General features: G+C 49.6%; 2 long non-coding RNA genes across 2 annotated transcripts; one reads left to right on the top strand and one right to left on the bottom strand.

Moving 5' to 3' along the window:
* Positions 1-2,109: 2,109 nt before the first annotated feature.
* LOC123333860 lies at positions 2,110-7,606 on the bottom strand. Its single transcript, XR_006551490.1, has 3 exons — positions 7,319-7,606; positions 5,454-6,246; positions 2,110-3,018 (listed from the first exon to the last, which is right to left on the bottom strand). It is a non-coding gene; the product is annotated as an uncharacterized LOC123333860 (long non-coding RNA).
* Positions 6,132-8,297, top strand: LOC102413993. The gene is made up of 3 exons (XR_006551489.1): positions 6,132-6,268; positions 7,613-7,675; positions 7,919-8,297. It is a non-coding gene; the product is annotated as an uncharacterized LOC102413993 (long non-coding RNA).
* The last annotated feature ends 3,908 nt before the right edge of the window (positions 8,298-12,205 follow it).

Below are 12,205 nucleotides of genomic sequence, written 5' to 3'. Positions count from 1 at the left end.
CACCATCTGCATGCACCATTCTGGACTTGAGAAATGCCTGCCCTGCACACACACAGCACTACTGGCAAGTGGGAGGATTAGGGACTGAACTCAGGCCCATGCTTTGTCCTAGGGCACCATGTGACTTTCAGTCCATCTCAGAATTCAGCTTGGCCACCCTGTACCCAAGAGGCACCTTCAGGAAGGCCATGCCCAGAAAGTCCCCTGTGAAGAGAACAGTCTCCCTTTTTGGGAAGGCTCAGTAGATCTAGGGTCAAATAATAGCAGTGAGAAGGTAGGTAATATTGATCAGTTACTGATGTTTTCTGATTCTCACACTTTGGAAACTTGGATGGTGGAATACGAGTGTAATATCCAAAGTATGTCACAAGCAGGAAAAACACCCAGGACAGTCAGAGGGCTGGCAGGATGCATCCCAGCTGAACATGAACCAGACCTGGTGGGCTCTGGAGGACAGGACTGCAGCTCTCCCCCAATGCCATGTGCTGGGAAATAACCTGGGGAGGGCTTTCTTCAGAAAACCAAGCTGAGAGAGGCAGGTCATTTGATTGAACTCGACATCTGGCTCAGCATCTGAGATGCATGTAGTAATCTCTGCTGTAAGTTTCTCCTTTTGCAAGGACCATGTCTTACTCAGCTCTGTGTTTTCTGAACCTGGCATGGGAAAATTTGTTACATGAAATCTGAATGATCCTGGGCAAGACCCCACCCTGCTCTATGCCTCAGTGCCCTCATCTATACATGAGAGGTTTCCCCAACCCTGTTTCTCCTTGAAATGGAAGAATCTGGTGAAGCCTCCTTAGGAGAAGGGAGGTGAGGGGGCCGCGTCCAGGGCCTCCAATCCTGCTTTACCCAGAGCAACTCCCCTTGTATTTGTTTATGCATCCATACGGTTTCACTTAAACTGGCATTCCTCAGCTAAAAACAAAGCCTGGGAACCACTGGGCTGCCTATGATATCTGAGGTCCTTTATACACAGCTCTGACATATGTGTGGATGTGAGTGAGCAGATGAACAAATGAACTAATGAATGAGTGAATTAATGAACTCTTGGTATACCTAGCTAACGTAGGCCAGTCCCTGGCCACACCATTCTTAGAGCAGCTGGCTAGCCACCCTGTGAAGTTTGGAAAGAGACACAGGGCTTTCCTGATGTTCTGTCAATTGTAGGAGTCTGTCTGTCTCCTCCACGGCTGTGGATGAGGCCTCCTCCCTGCAGATCCCTTGGATGCCACCCGGTCTGGGCTGTACTCATCTTTGACTCTCCTAATATGTTGACTCAGCTGAAAGAGATACTGACAACAGCTGTGCGAGTCACTGGCCGGTCTGGCGAAAGCATCCTTAGGTTTTCTCAGTGTGTGTCCCAGGGTGTGGCACTGCGTCTGCTTGTTTCAGCTCCCTTCCCTCCTAGGGAAATGGCTCCGAATTTTGGCCTTGCCCCCGTCCCACCATCTCTCCTTTCCTTTCTTCCTCTAAGTCAGTGGTTCCTAATCCTGACTGCATGGATGGGAATCGCCTAGGGAGACTTAAAAATTACTGATGCCCAGAGATTCTGATTTCTTGCTTTGGGGTGTGGCCTTGGCAATAGAAGTTGAAAAAGCTCCCCAGGTGATTCTAATATCCAGCCAACGTTGAGAACGACTGGTCTGAGGACGTGGACTAGGACTCCCAGACTCAGCTGAAACCGTTTCTAGCCATGGGGTACAGATGTGTGCTGCAGCTGGGGAGGAGTGGGGCCCAGGTTTCTCTCAGCAACGGAGAGGTAATTGGAAGTGGAAAGAAATACACAGTGCCACCCTTGCCCCACTAACCTAGCGCTGAGTCCCATGGGAGGAGAGGCCTCAAAGGAAGCTGAAGGGGCTATTCTCATAAAGGGTCCTATGAGGTTCAGGCAGGTCAGTGCTGTTTGGGGTCCGGGTGACAGGGTGTGACCACATGGGGGAGGGGCACAGGACACTGTGAAGCTCAAGTGGACAGAGGACACCAGGTGGGCAGTTCATCCCTTTTGAGGGAGCTTTGGGACAGTGCCCTGGGCATGGGTGGCAGCGTTTTCAGAAGGCCTGCTGGCAGCAAGTCCCACTCTGGGGTGACTGTGGGCTGCACAGCATCAGAGAGCAAACAGGGTTGGGGGGAACAAAGCTTTGGTGAGATATGGGGTCTACTCCCCATGACAGTCCTGCTGATAAGCACATGTGGGGTGCTCCCAAGGGGCCCCCTGAATCACAGAGTGAACCTATGGCAGACAGGATCGAACAGCAGTAAAATCTGGTCGTTTTCATGGGTGGGAATCCATGTGCACTTGTGGGATGGTGAGGTCTGAGGACACTACAATCTTGAAGCTGTCTGGTGGTGGAGTGACCAGGTACAACAGAGGGGGACCAGAGGAGCAGACTTTGTGACCTGCTCTGAAAAGGCCCCCTGGGTGGATCAGTCCCCCCAACAGCTTTCTCTCCAGTGCTCACATCTGATCAGGGTCTTCTCAACTCATGGCTTTTCTGCATACATGTTCTCAATGGGAATTATGTGCTTTACTTCCTGTGCAAGTTCTTTCTCTGTCTCTTGAAATCACATTTTCTCCTCAACTAGAAAACCTCTTTAATTGTTAGCAGGAGCTGAGGTTCGGTTCCTTGCATGGACAATATCATTAAACACTGGAAAATAAACAAACTGGAAAAGTTTAAGACATTTTCGAACCCTTTGCTTCCCAGAGGGCGTCTGGCGCCCTGAGCAGGACAAGGTTCTGCTGGCCTGGGTTTATATTGTGTTGATGACTTGACCCCTCCAGCTGTGAGAAGCCAAACTGACAGCGGCTTGTTTTTACTAAACTTCCCAGGATTGCAAACTTGATTCAGGAGGCATTTGCACTGATTTGCGCTGAGGTCTCCAGTGACCGCGCCAAGCTTCCTCCGCGGGCAGAGTGCATGATGGGAGTGGCCAGTGGTCCCCGGAGCTGACAGCTGGTGTAAACCATCTCAGTCCTCTGCAGCTATTCCACAGGGGCCAGGGAGGCGAGGGAAACTGTGGGAGGGGTTGGTGTGTGAGAACATTTCTTCCCATCTTGCTGAAATGTGAGTCTAATGAAATGATAATGAGGTTGTGGCCTTTAAGCTCCATTGAGCTTCTTGCGCATTGTAATTTTACCCAGAGTGGGGCCAGTTTTTGAAATGATTAAAACTATCGATTCCTAGGCCTGTGTGGCTTGAATCTGAATTCATTACAGGCCCAGAGGTGAGGGATAAACATTTCTCCCTGGTTCAGCTGGGAAACAGACCCCATCTTGTCTGAGTCTCCTGCCCGCCCACCCAGCTCTCCAGCAGACCTCTGGAAGCGCAACTAACTGGTATGGGAACCTCTGGCAGTGTTGGCAGACAGACGAAAAATAGGACCCAGCGTCCATAGAGGGACAAGTTATTAAACTCCCAACTGGGAGTCCCAGACCGTTTTCTGGGACCTCTCCCTCATGTTGGAGGAGGAAAGCGCTCAGTGTTTAGTCTCGGTGATATTTTCTTACTGACATTATAAGTGAAATGTCTTTTCTGTGGAAAGAAACACAGAAACCCTCCAAAGTTTGACCCAGAAGAATCCTGGAAGGAGAAACTCCAGCCGGAAGGGTGGCTGACAATGTGGGGTGAACTTGGACCTCCTGAGCCCCATCTTTCTCAGGATAAAATGAGGGGTTTCTCTCTCTGATTTTTGTTATCACCACTGTTCTGGTTCACAAGAGCATAAGGTGACTCTCTTCAAGTTGAAACAGGTTGGCGTCTTAAAAAATAACCTTACTTTGAAAATGGTTTCTCCAAAAATTAAGAAATAGAACTAACATATGATCCAGCAATTCCACTTCTGGGTATTTATCCAAAGGAAATGAAAACATTAATTCAAAAAGATATATGCACCGTCATGTTCATAGCAGCATTATTTATAATAGCCAAGCCATAGAAACAACCCAAGTGTCCACTGGTAGATGAATGGATAAAGAAGATGTGGTATACATGTATACAGTGGAATATTATTGAGCCACCTAAAAAAAAGTGAGGGCATTATGGTAAGTGAAGTCAGACAAAGAAAGATAAATACTGTGTGATCTCACATGTATGTAGAATCTAAAAACAAACAAAGATCAAAACAAAAAAAAAAACTGAACTGGATGAAGGGGATCAAAAGGTACAAACTTTCAGTTATAAAATACATAAATTATGGGATGTAATGTACAGCGTGGTGACTATAGTTAACACTGTGTTGCATATTCAAAAGTTGCTAAGAGAGTAGACCTTAAAAGTTTTCATCACAGGAAAAAAAATTGTAACTGTGAGGTGATGGATATTAACTAGATTCATCATGGTGATCATTTCACAGTATATACAAATATTAAATCATTATGTTGTACATCTGAAACTAATATATGTCAATTGTATCTCAATAAAAAGTAATCTTAAACTATTAAACTAAATAATCTTAATCTAAACCATTAAAGGAGGCCAAGTGAAGTGAAGTGAAAGTTGCTCAGTTGTGTCCGACTCTTTGTGACCCCATAGACTGACTATACAGTCCATGGAATTCTCCAGCTCAGAATACTGGAGTGGGTAGCCTTTCCCTTCTTCAGGGGATCTTTCCAACCTAGGGATCAAACCCAGGTCTCCCACATTGCAGGCAGATTCTTTACTCCTGGGGAAGCCCCAAAGGAGGCCAAAAAGAAAATTACAGAAAATGTCAATAGCATAAAGATAGTCATGCTTCTTAAGTATGGGTGTCTTCTACCAAAGTGCTGTTCTTAGCTCTGTTCTTGTCTTAAGGACTAAAGCAATTTATATACACTTGGCCCAGCTCCCTGCCTGTGTCCATGTGGGGGCTGCCATATTAAAACTGGTCAATCTGCCATCTTAATCTCCTTTCTGACAAGCCTAAGAGATTACATTTTAATGGCCCACCTGGGGCCTCCCAGGCATGTGGAGGTTTGGTCTGAGGAGCAGGAGTTCTCCGCCACAGTGTGGGGGTGGTGTGAATGACTCAAGGAGACAGTTGGGGTGCTGTCCTCCACACGGGGGCAAAGCAGCCTGGCAAAAAGTCCCCTTGACCCCATCCTCTCCTTTTTTTTTTAACAGCCTCATTGGGCAGTCGTGGCCATAAAATACACATCAATCATTATATTCAGACTGAAGCATCAAGGTCTGCCTTCAAGGTCACACACACCGTGAGCATGTCCATTTTGGAAATGGTGTGATACATTTCCAGTTTTCCTGCTCACCTTTTTACAAGTAAGTGTCACTCTCCTGAAGCTCTCTCTATGCCAGGTGAGGGGCACGCCCTTCCTCTGGGTGTGCATCTGGGGTTCCCCCATCTCATCTTTTTTCTCTGTATGGCCACCACTATACTATGGACTCCTTGAAGGCAGGGTTTCATTTTATTCCCTTTTACATCTCATGGCCCAGCACTGTGTCTAGCCCAAAACATACCTGGGCAGATGATTGTTGACTGAATGAATGAGGGAAAGAATCCATGATGGAGGTCATTTGTCATTTAATTCTCAGGACAACGTTGTGAGCCAAGCAGGGCAGGAATATGAGCTCTAATTTCCTGGGAAAAAAAAAACAACAACGGAACTCCAGGAGGAAAGGGCCTTGGTTAAGGTCACCCGACTCCTGGAGCTGGCGCCAGGGCTGTGCTGCAGTCTGGTAGCTCAGAGAGGGTTGTGTTTTGCTGCCCACACCCGCTTGCTCTGGGACTTCTGAGATACCCGTTCAGTCTTTCCTGGAGAGCCTCCTACACAGGTGGTTCCCTGGGCGGTTCAGATCAAGGTCCCCTTTTATTTTCTCCCCCTGCCCCACCCCCGGCACCTGGGCTTTTGAAAGATTAGGCCTAGCAAATGAACTGCAATTATGCAGTAATAATGATTCCATTTTCTCATTTTTATTAATAAAACACATATGCGACGTGCCACTCAGAGCATTCTGTGGAGAGAAAACGAGTTTCCCCACCAGGTGAATAAAATTTCACCCAGAGGCATGCAGTTCACAAACCACCTTCTGGTCTGGGAATCGTGGGCGCTGCACTTGACAGCCCAGTCGCTGGGCCTCTGCCGCTAAGCCAGCCGCCTGCCCTGAGTCTCTGAAGTTGGAGGAGACCATTTCAGCTGCTCCCGGCTTGCCTTGCTGTCCCCGCTGGAATCAGCAGACCCTGACTTTTGGAGAAGCGTTACTGCGATGTGTCAGCTGCTCCGGCAGAGCCAAGAGTGATGTATTCCAAGACCTGTCAGGAGAAAGGGTTTACGGTCAGTTAGGAACTGTAAACTCCCTCCCAAGGAATTGCCCATGGAATTTTAATACTGTCTCCCTCTGTCTGGGCACTTCTGCCACTCTTGGCCTGCTCCTCAATGCATATGGAGCAGGGCTCAGGTCTGAGGGTTCCTTGGAAGGGTACACGGTTTCCCTCCATCCAAGTGTCACAGCTGGAAATGGGAGGCGAAGTGCAGACAGGACTTGGGCCTTGCTGCTGCCTCGGGCCTTGGCAAGGCCCCCTGCCGTTCATTCTCCCCACTCCCTCCCCTTTCTCGGAGCAGGAGTGAGGCCCAGCACAGGCCCGAAGCAGCCAGAAGTGGAACTCTAGCCTGGCTCCTCCTTCTGTCTTTATTTAGGCAACAAACTCTGAGGGCCTCCCTCACGAGGGCCCACTGTGCGCTGGGCAGGGAGCTAGGAGCTGGAGCAGTCAGGGTTCACGGTCCCCGTCCCCATGACCCTCGCTGCTGCTATTCAATTCTAATCACCTACAGAAAGATGAAACAGGAAAAAAGGGAGAAATAAGAGAGAAAGTTGCCGGAGGAAGAGTATAGTCAGGAACGGCCCAAAGAGGAAGTGAAATAGAAAACTATGGGACCTCCCTGGTGGTCCAGTGGTTAAGAATCCACCTTCTAATGCAGGTTATGGGGGTCTGATCCTTGGTTGGGGAACTAAGATCCCACAAGCCATGGAACAACAAAGCCCCTGCGCTGCTGGCAACTACCCATCCCGTCTGTTTTAGAGACTGTGCTCCACAACCAGGAAGCCCCCGCACGCCACTGTGAAGACCCAGCACAGCCCCCCTCAACCCCCCGCAAAAGAAAAACCCAGCAGACTGTCAAAAAATTTTTTAAAAAAAGAAAACCATGAATGGTTTGGGAAGCCCAAATCGGCCCCTTCCTACAAAATGGCTCAATCTTCCACGTCTCTCTGCAAGGAAACTCATCTTCAAATTTATGCTGATAGCTCCGAAGTCTGTGTTTTTTGGTATCAGAAACACCAACACCCGCCCCCCGCCCCCGACCCCCATATCCAACTATCTTTACCTGGAGGTTGCAGAGGCAACTCATCCATGACCACACTCACTATCTCCCATCAGCTATATAATTATACTTTCTGATTTCCTTTTCCTTCTCCTTCTCCGCTGAACAGTCTGAGGCTAGTCCTCATTTGTGGGTTTATGTCAGTGGCCCCAGATCCCAGTACAGCCCATGGTACGTGGTAGGCGTCCAGGAATATTTGTTGCAAAACAATCATCCTACTTCATAGAAAAGTCAGCTTCTATAGTATCTGTTTTCCTAGTTTTCCCTTGTAACTCTTCTCATCTCTTTCTCCTCAAGGAGTGACCATCCTGTGGCTACAACTCTCAAGACTGTTGTTTTAGCAAAACCCAAATGGAACTGGTGAGATTTCTTCATCCCACAGGGAACTCTTTGACCATTGGGGTTGGGGGGCTTGGGTTGGAAGGGGGTTGTCAGGACTTGCTTTTGTATCCTAAGTCTTCCAGCCCAAGGCTGGATTTGCATATGTTAATATGGAGCACTGGAGCCGGTTAATGAGAAGCAGTGGGCCATGTGGGTGAGCGGAATTCCTCAGAGTATTTTTTTCAGATGTCTTAATTCACTCTCTTTGTTGTATTTCGGCAGATCCAGGTGTTTGGATTGAGTTGGTCCTGGTCCCTGCTCCCCTCCCCCAAATCTCTGAAACCACAGATTTTTGTCCAAAGGGTGATGTGGGGGTGTAGCACTCTGCCCACCTGGAAACAACCCCAAGGATCTGGCCTGAGGGAGCCGGCCCTGGGCTGGGGAGCCCCAGGCCAAGGGCTGGGGGTGGGGGTGCTCCTGAGGGGGGTTGGGGGGAAAGGGTAGAATTCCTGAGACAAGAACCCTCTATGGAGACAGCCCGCTGGGCTTCCAGCCCTCCATCTGGGTTCCACTAAAAACACATTTTGCGTGTTTCTGTTGTTCTTAAGTCTGGGTTTATTTCAAGGGGAAAATTATAAAGAAACATCTCTGCCTTTATTTCAACAGCAGCTTGTGCTTGGGTAGATTTTCATCTGTCTGGCCTGTCCTGCCTGGAGGTGAAGGGAGGGGGTGAGGGTGGGGTCCCAGAGAGCAGAGGCCCCCGGAGACTGAAGCCCCAGGCTCTGCTAGCTGCCAGTGTCCCAGACCACCGGGTCTGTCACCACACCTCACCTTCCCAGCTGGATGGTTTGAGAACGAGAGGTGGGGACTGAGGGATGCATAGGGCAAGCAGAGATCGGCTCAGGCTGCACACCTGGGAAAGCTCCACAGGCAGAAAGACAAGTGACAGCGTCCCCCAGGCATTTGAAAGCCTTCCCCTGTGAGCCCAGGGCAGCATTCAGGACGTGACCACTGCGGTGATTCTGGGTTCCATCCTGATAGGAAGTCAGACGTAGCAGAGGCCCATCCTGAGGATTCAGGTTCTGACCCAGACTGAGAATCTGCAAAGTTACCTGGAGCCCTTGAACTTGAATCAACCCTCACCTCAGAGACACAGAGAATGAAGGTCAGAGCTAGAGAGGCCCTCAGCCACCTAGCCCAGCTTTGCCATTTCACAGGTGAGGATACCAAGGCCCAGTGGGGAGAAGCTGCTTGCTGAGGCCACAGAGGGCCACTTGGTGGACCAGACCCACATCCCAGGTCTCAGTGCTGTCTGGTCCTTTTCTTCAATGCTGCTTATGAGGGTGGGTGGGTGGCAGGATCTCCATGGAGCAGCCAAGAGCTCTTATAAACACACCATTCAGGGATTAGCATGTATGCATGCACACAACACGTACACTGGCCCTTGGCCCCTGTCAGCAGCACCTGCACCCCCAGCACAGCTGGATTCCTCCAGGGTTGTCTTGGACACTCAGGCTCTGGCAGACACAGGGACTCTGAACACCATGGTAGATATGGACCTGTCTTTGTACGGAGCCAATGTCAGACAAAGAGAGAATTCGCAGCCCGGGCGCTAGGCCCTGGCCTTTACCCATCAGAGAGCAGTTCTTACAGGTCTCTCTCTCCCTCTGAGAAGGGCCTCAGCAAGGACTCAAGCTGACCTGCTTGGGAAGGCTTTGATTGCCCCCTGGTGGCTGTATCTGGCATCTTCAGCCCCGCTTTCCAGGCCCTCAGTCTATTCATTCAGCAAATCTGTACTGAGCCCCACTGCTGTGGGCCAGGAAACAGTGGTCAGTAGACTGTAGGAGATTGACATGCAAAGGGAGAATTTAACACTGCTTGATTAGTGCTATTAGAGGGGAAAGGGTAGGGCACAAAGGAAGTTTAGGCAAGGAGCCTAAGAAAGATTCCTTAAGGGGTATGGGCTGATATGCTTCCTGGGCTATGCATAAGCACTCAGTTATTAAGGTTCATTTATTTGGAGTTTATAGTTTACCAAAAGATTGCATTTGCATTTTTTAGTTTATCATACTGACAGTCCCATGAGGTATGTATGATAGTCCTTGTTTTACAGATGAAGACACTGAGGCTCAGACGCTCAGGGATTTGCTCCAAGTTACAGTCTTGTAATTGACTCACTTAATTAGTATGGTTTCCAAACTACTTCATCTGGACCAGACATCCAGGGGGAGGTGGGCATACCAGGCAGTGGGGATTGGTGGCCACCTCTGCCACCAAGGTGTTGGTAAGGAGGTTAGAACCTCTCTCCCACCCTCAGTAAGCGGACTTCTGTTCATCCAGAGCTGCACAGTGAGGCCTGGTGGGCCTCATGGGGCAAACACAAACTGGAGAGTTCTGGGCCCGGTGATGATATCCCATTCTTATCACACACTGGGAAGTGAGGGACACAAGGGATGTTTCGTTCCTCTTTGCTGCGCCCTGCATGTAGTTAGCCTCGAGCTCAGGAGCGCAGGGTGAGCACTAAATGGCCCTCTGAATGAGATCCTTGGAGCCACAGCAAGGTGGGCCCGCCTCAGAGTGGGGAGCACAACTCCAGGAGGAGCCTTGTCTTTCATGCCCACGCACAAGCTGGAGCTCACAGGTCCTTGTTAAAGAAGAGTGAAAAAGCCAGTGCAGTTGTTAGAAACAGGCAGTGACAGTGACCAGCAGCCCCAGGGCACAGGCCAGGCAGTACTAACTGGGAGATCAGCCACCACTGTCCACCCTGGAGAGAGAGACCTAGCGTTCCTGACCAAGGGGCGATGCGGGTCCGTTTAGGTTCTCCTCATCCTCCGGTGCGTGTGTGCTCAGTTGCTGCCAAGTCATTCCCGGCTTTTTGTGACCCCATGGGCTGTGGCCCACGAGGCTCCTCTGCCCATGGGGTTTTCCAGGCAGGCATACTGGAGTGGGTTGCTATTCCCTTCTCCATTATCCTCCTGACCCAGGACTAGTTCATCATGAGGTCCTGCTGACTCCTTTCCCAGACTGTCTCAGCAAGCCCACTGCTACCCCAGGATCTACGTCTCCTCATTTCTGCTTAGAAGCTGGTTTGTCTCCTGTTCTCCCCCGCCCTTCTCCCCCCAGCTCCCCACACAGGCAGGACCAGTGCCTCAAGCACACTTGCTGGGCTCCCTTAGGGTGAGTCTGAGCCTCAGGATGTACGGACATCTCACAGGGGTGAAGGGCTGCCTCTGGGAAGGGCTGGGCTGAAGAGAGCCTCGGTGTGGTAAAGCACAGAGGTGGGCTTGAGTGTGAGGGGCCATGCGCAGAGGTCTGCTGCACCGACGGGGCAGGCTACTGGGCGTGTCAACGTCAAGATGAGAGACAATGTGAAGACTCCACTGGGGCTCGGGGTGACTTGTACCTCCCCCAGGATTCTAGGCCTGTGTGTTTCCTGCTGCTGCTGCTGCTGCTGCTAAGTCGCTTCAGTCGTGTCCGACTCTGTGCAACCCCATAGACGGCAGCCCACCAGGCTCCCGTCCCTGGGATTCTCCAGGCAAGAATACTGGAGAATGGGTTGCCATTTCCTTCTCCAGTGCATGAAAGTGAAAAGTGAAAGTGAAGTCGCTCAGTCCTGTCCAACTCTTTGCAACCCCATGGACTATAGCCTACCAGGTTCCTCCATCCATGGGATTTTCCAGGCAAGAGTACTGGAGTGGGTTGCCATTGCCTTCTCCAATGTGTTTCCTAATGAGCTCTAAAATGGAGCTCCTAGGAAGCAGTGTGTTGTAAGGACAGGACTCAGTGAAGAAGGTCCTTCGGACCAAAGACACTGACAAAGGGTGGAGGATTTAAATTTAATGAAGCTTCTCTGATAGCCTATCACTGACCCAACATTACAACAGCTATTCTGTCATATTTAATGCCATTTAATCTTCACCATAGTCCTATAAGGTGATGAAACTCAGAGAGGTTCAGTAACTGGCCCAAGGTCACAAAGCTGGAGAGTAACAGCACTAAGATTCAAACCCAGGCCCCTCCTAATTTCAATGTGATTTGTTACAAGAACATCTGTAGACCTTGCTAATTTCTGGACATGATGTGCAGACTTTAATGACGGAGTCAGATATTTGGGAAGACAAATGTTCACGGGAGGGGGCACCAGGTATTTTTAGGTAAGCAGGTTGCCCCTGCCACAGAGTCTGAGCTCCCTGCCAGCTCAGTCTTATCCCAGGACACATATTGTCTGCTGTGCATTTGGTCTTGTCAGTGCTCTATAGAACTGCGTTTTCAAGGACTCCATCACTCCCCAAGCATACAAATGTCTCTCCTTCATTTTTCCTGTTAAGCAGATTTAAAGAATGAACTAAGAATCTTGGCCACCATTAATTTCACAGCCTACAATTATTTGCATCCCCCCCTTTTTTTTAGCTTGAGTCATTTTAAAAAGCCCTTATGATTCTTTTAATCCCTTTTAGTAGAGCAATTCCATTCTCTTCTCTGTTAACCTCCTGTCTCCTGAATGTCCCCTACCCTACCCCCACCATGGAAAGCTTTAAATAATGCAGCAAATTCTTGTTTCATTTCCTT

This window comes from Bubalus bubalis, chromosome 1 (genome assembly GCF_019923935.1).
Source record: "Bubalus bubalis isolate 160015118507 breed Murrah chromosome 1, NDDB_SH_1, whole genome shotgun sequence".
In the NCBI taxonomy this organism is placed as follows: domain Eukaryota; kingdom Metazoa; phylum Chordata; class Mammalia; order Artiodactyla; family Bovidae; genus Bubalus; species Bubalus bubalis.
The sequence above is the reverse complement of the archived record's forward strand: the minus strand, read 5'-3'. Positions and strand labels throughout refer to the sequence as shown.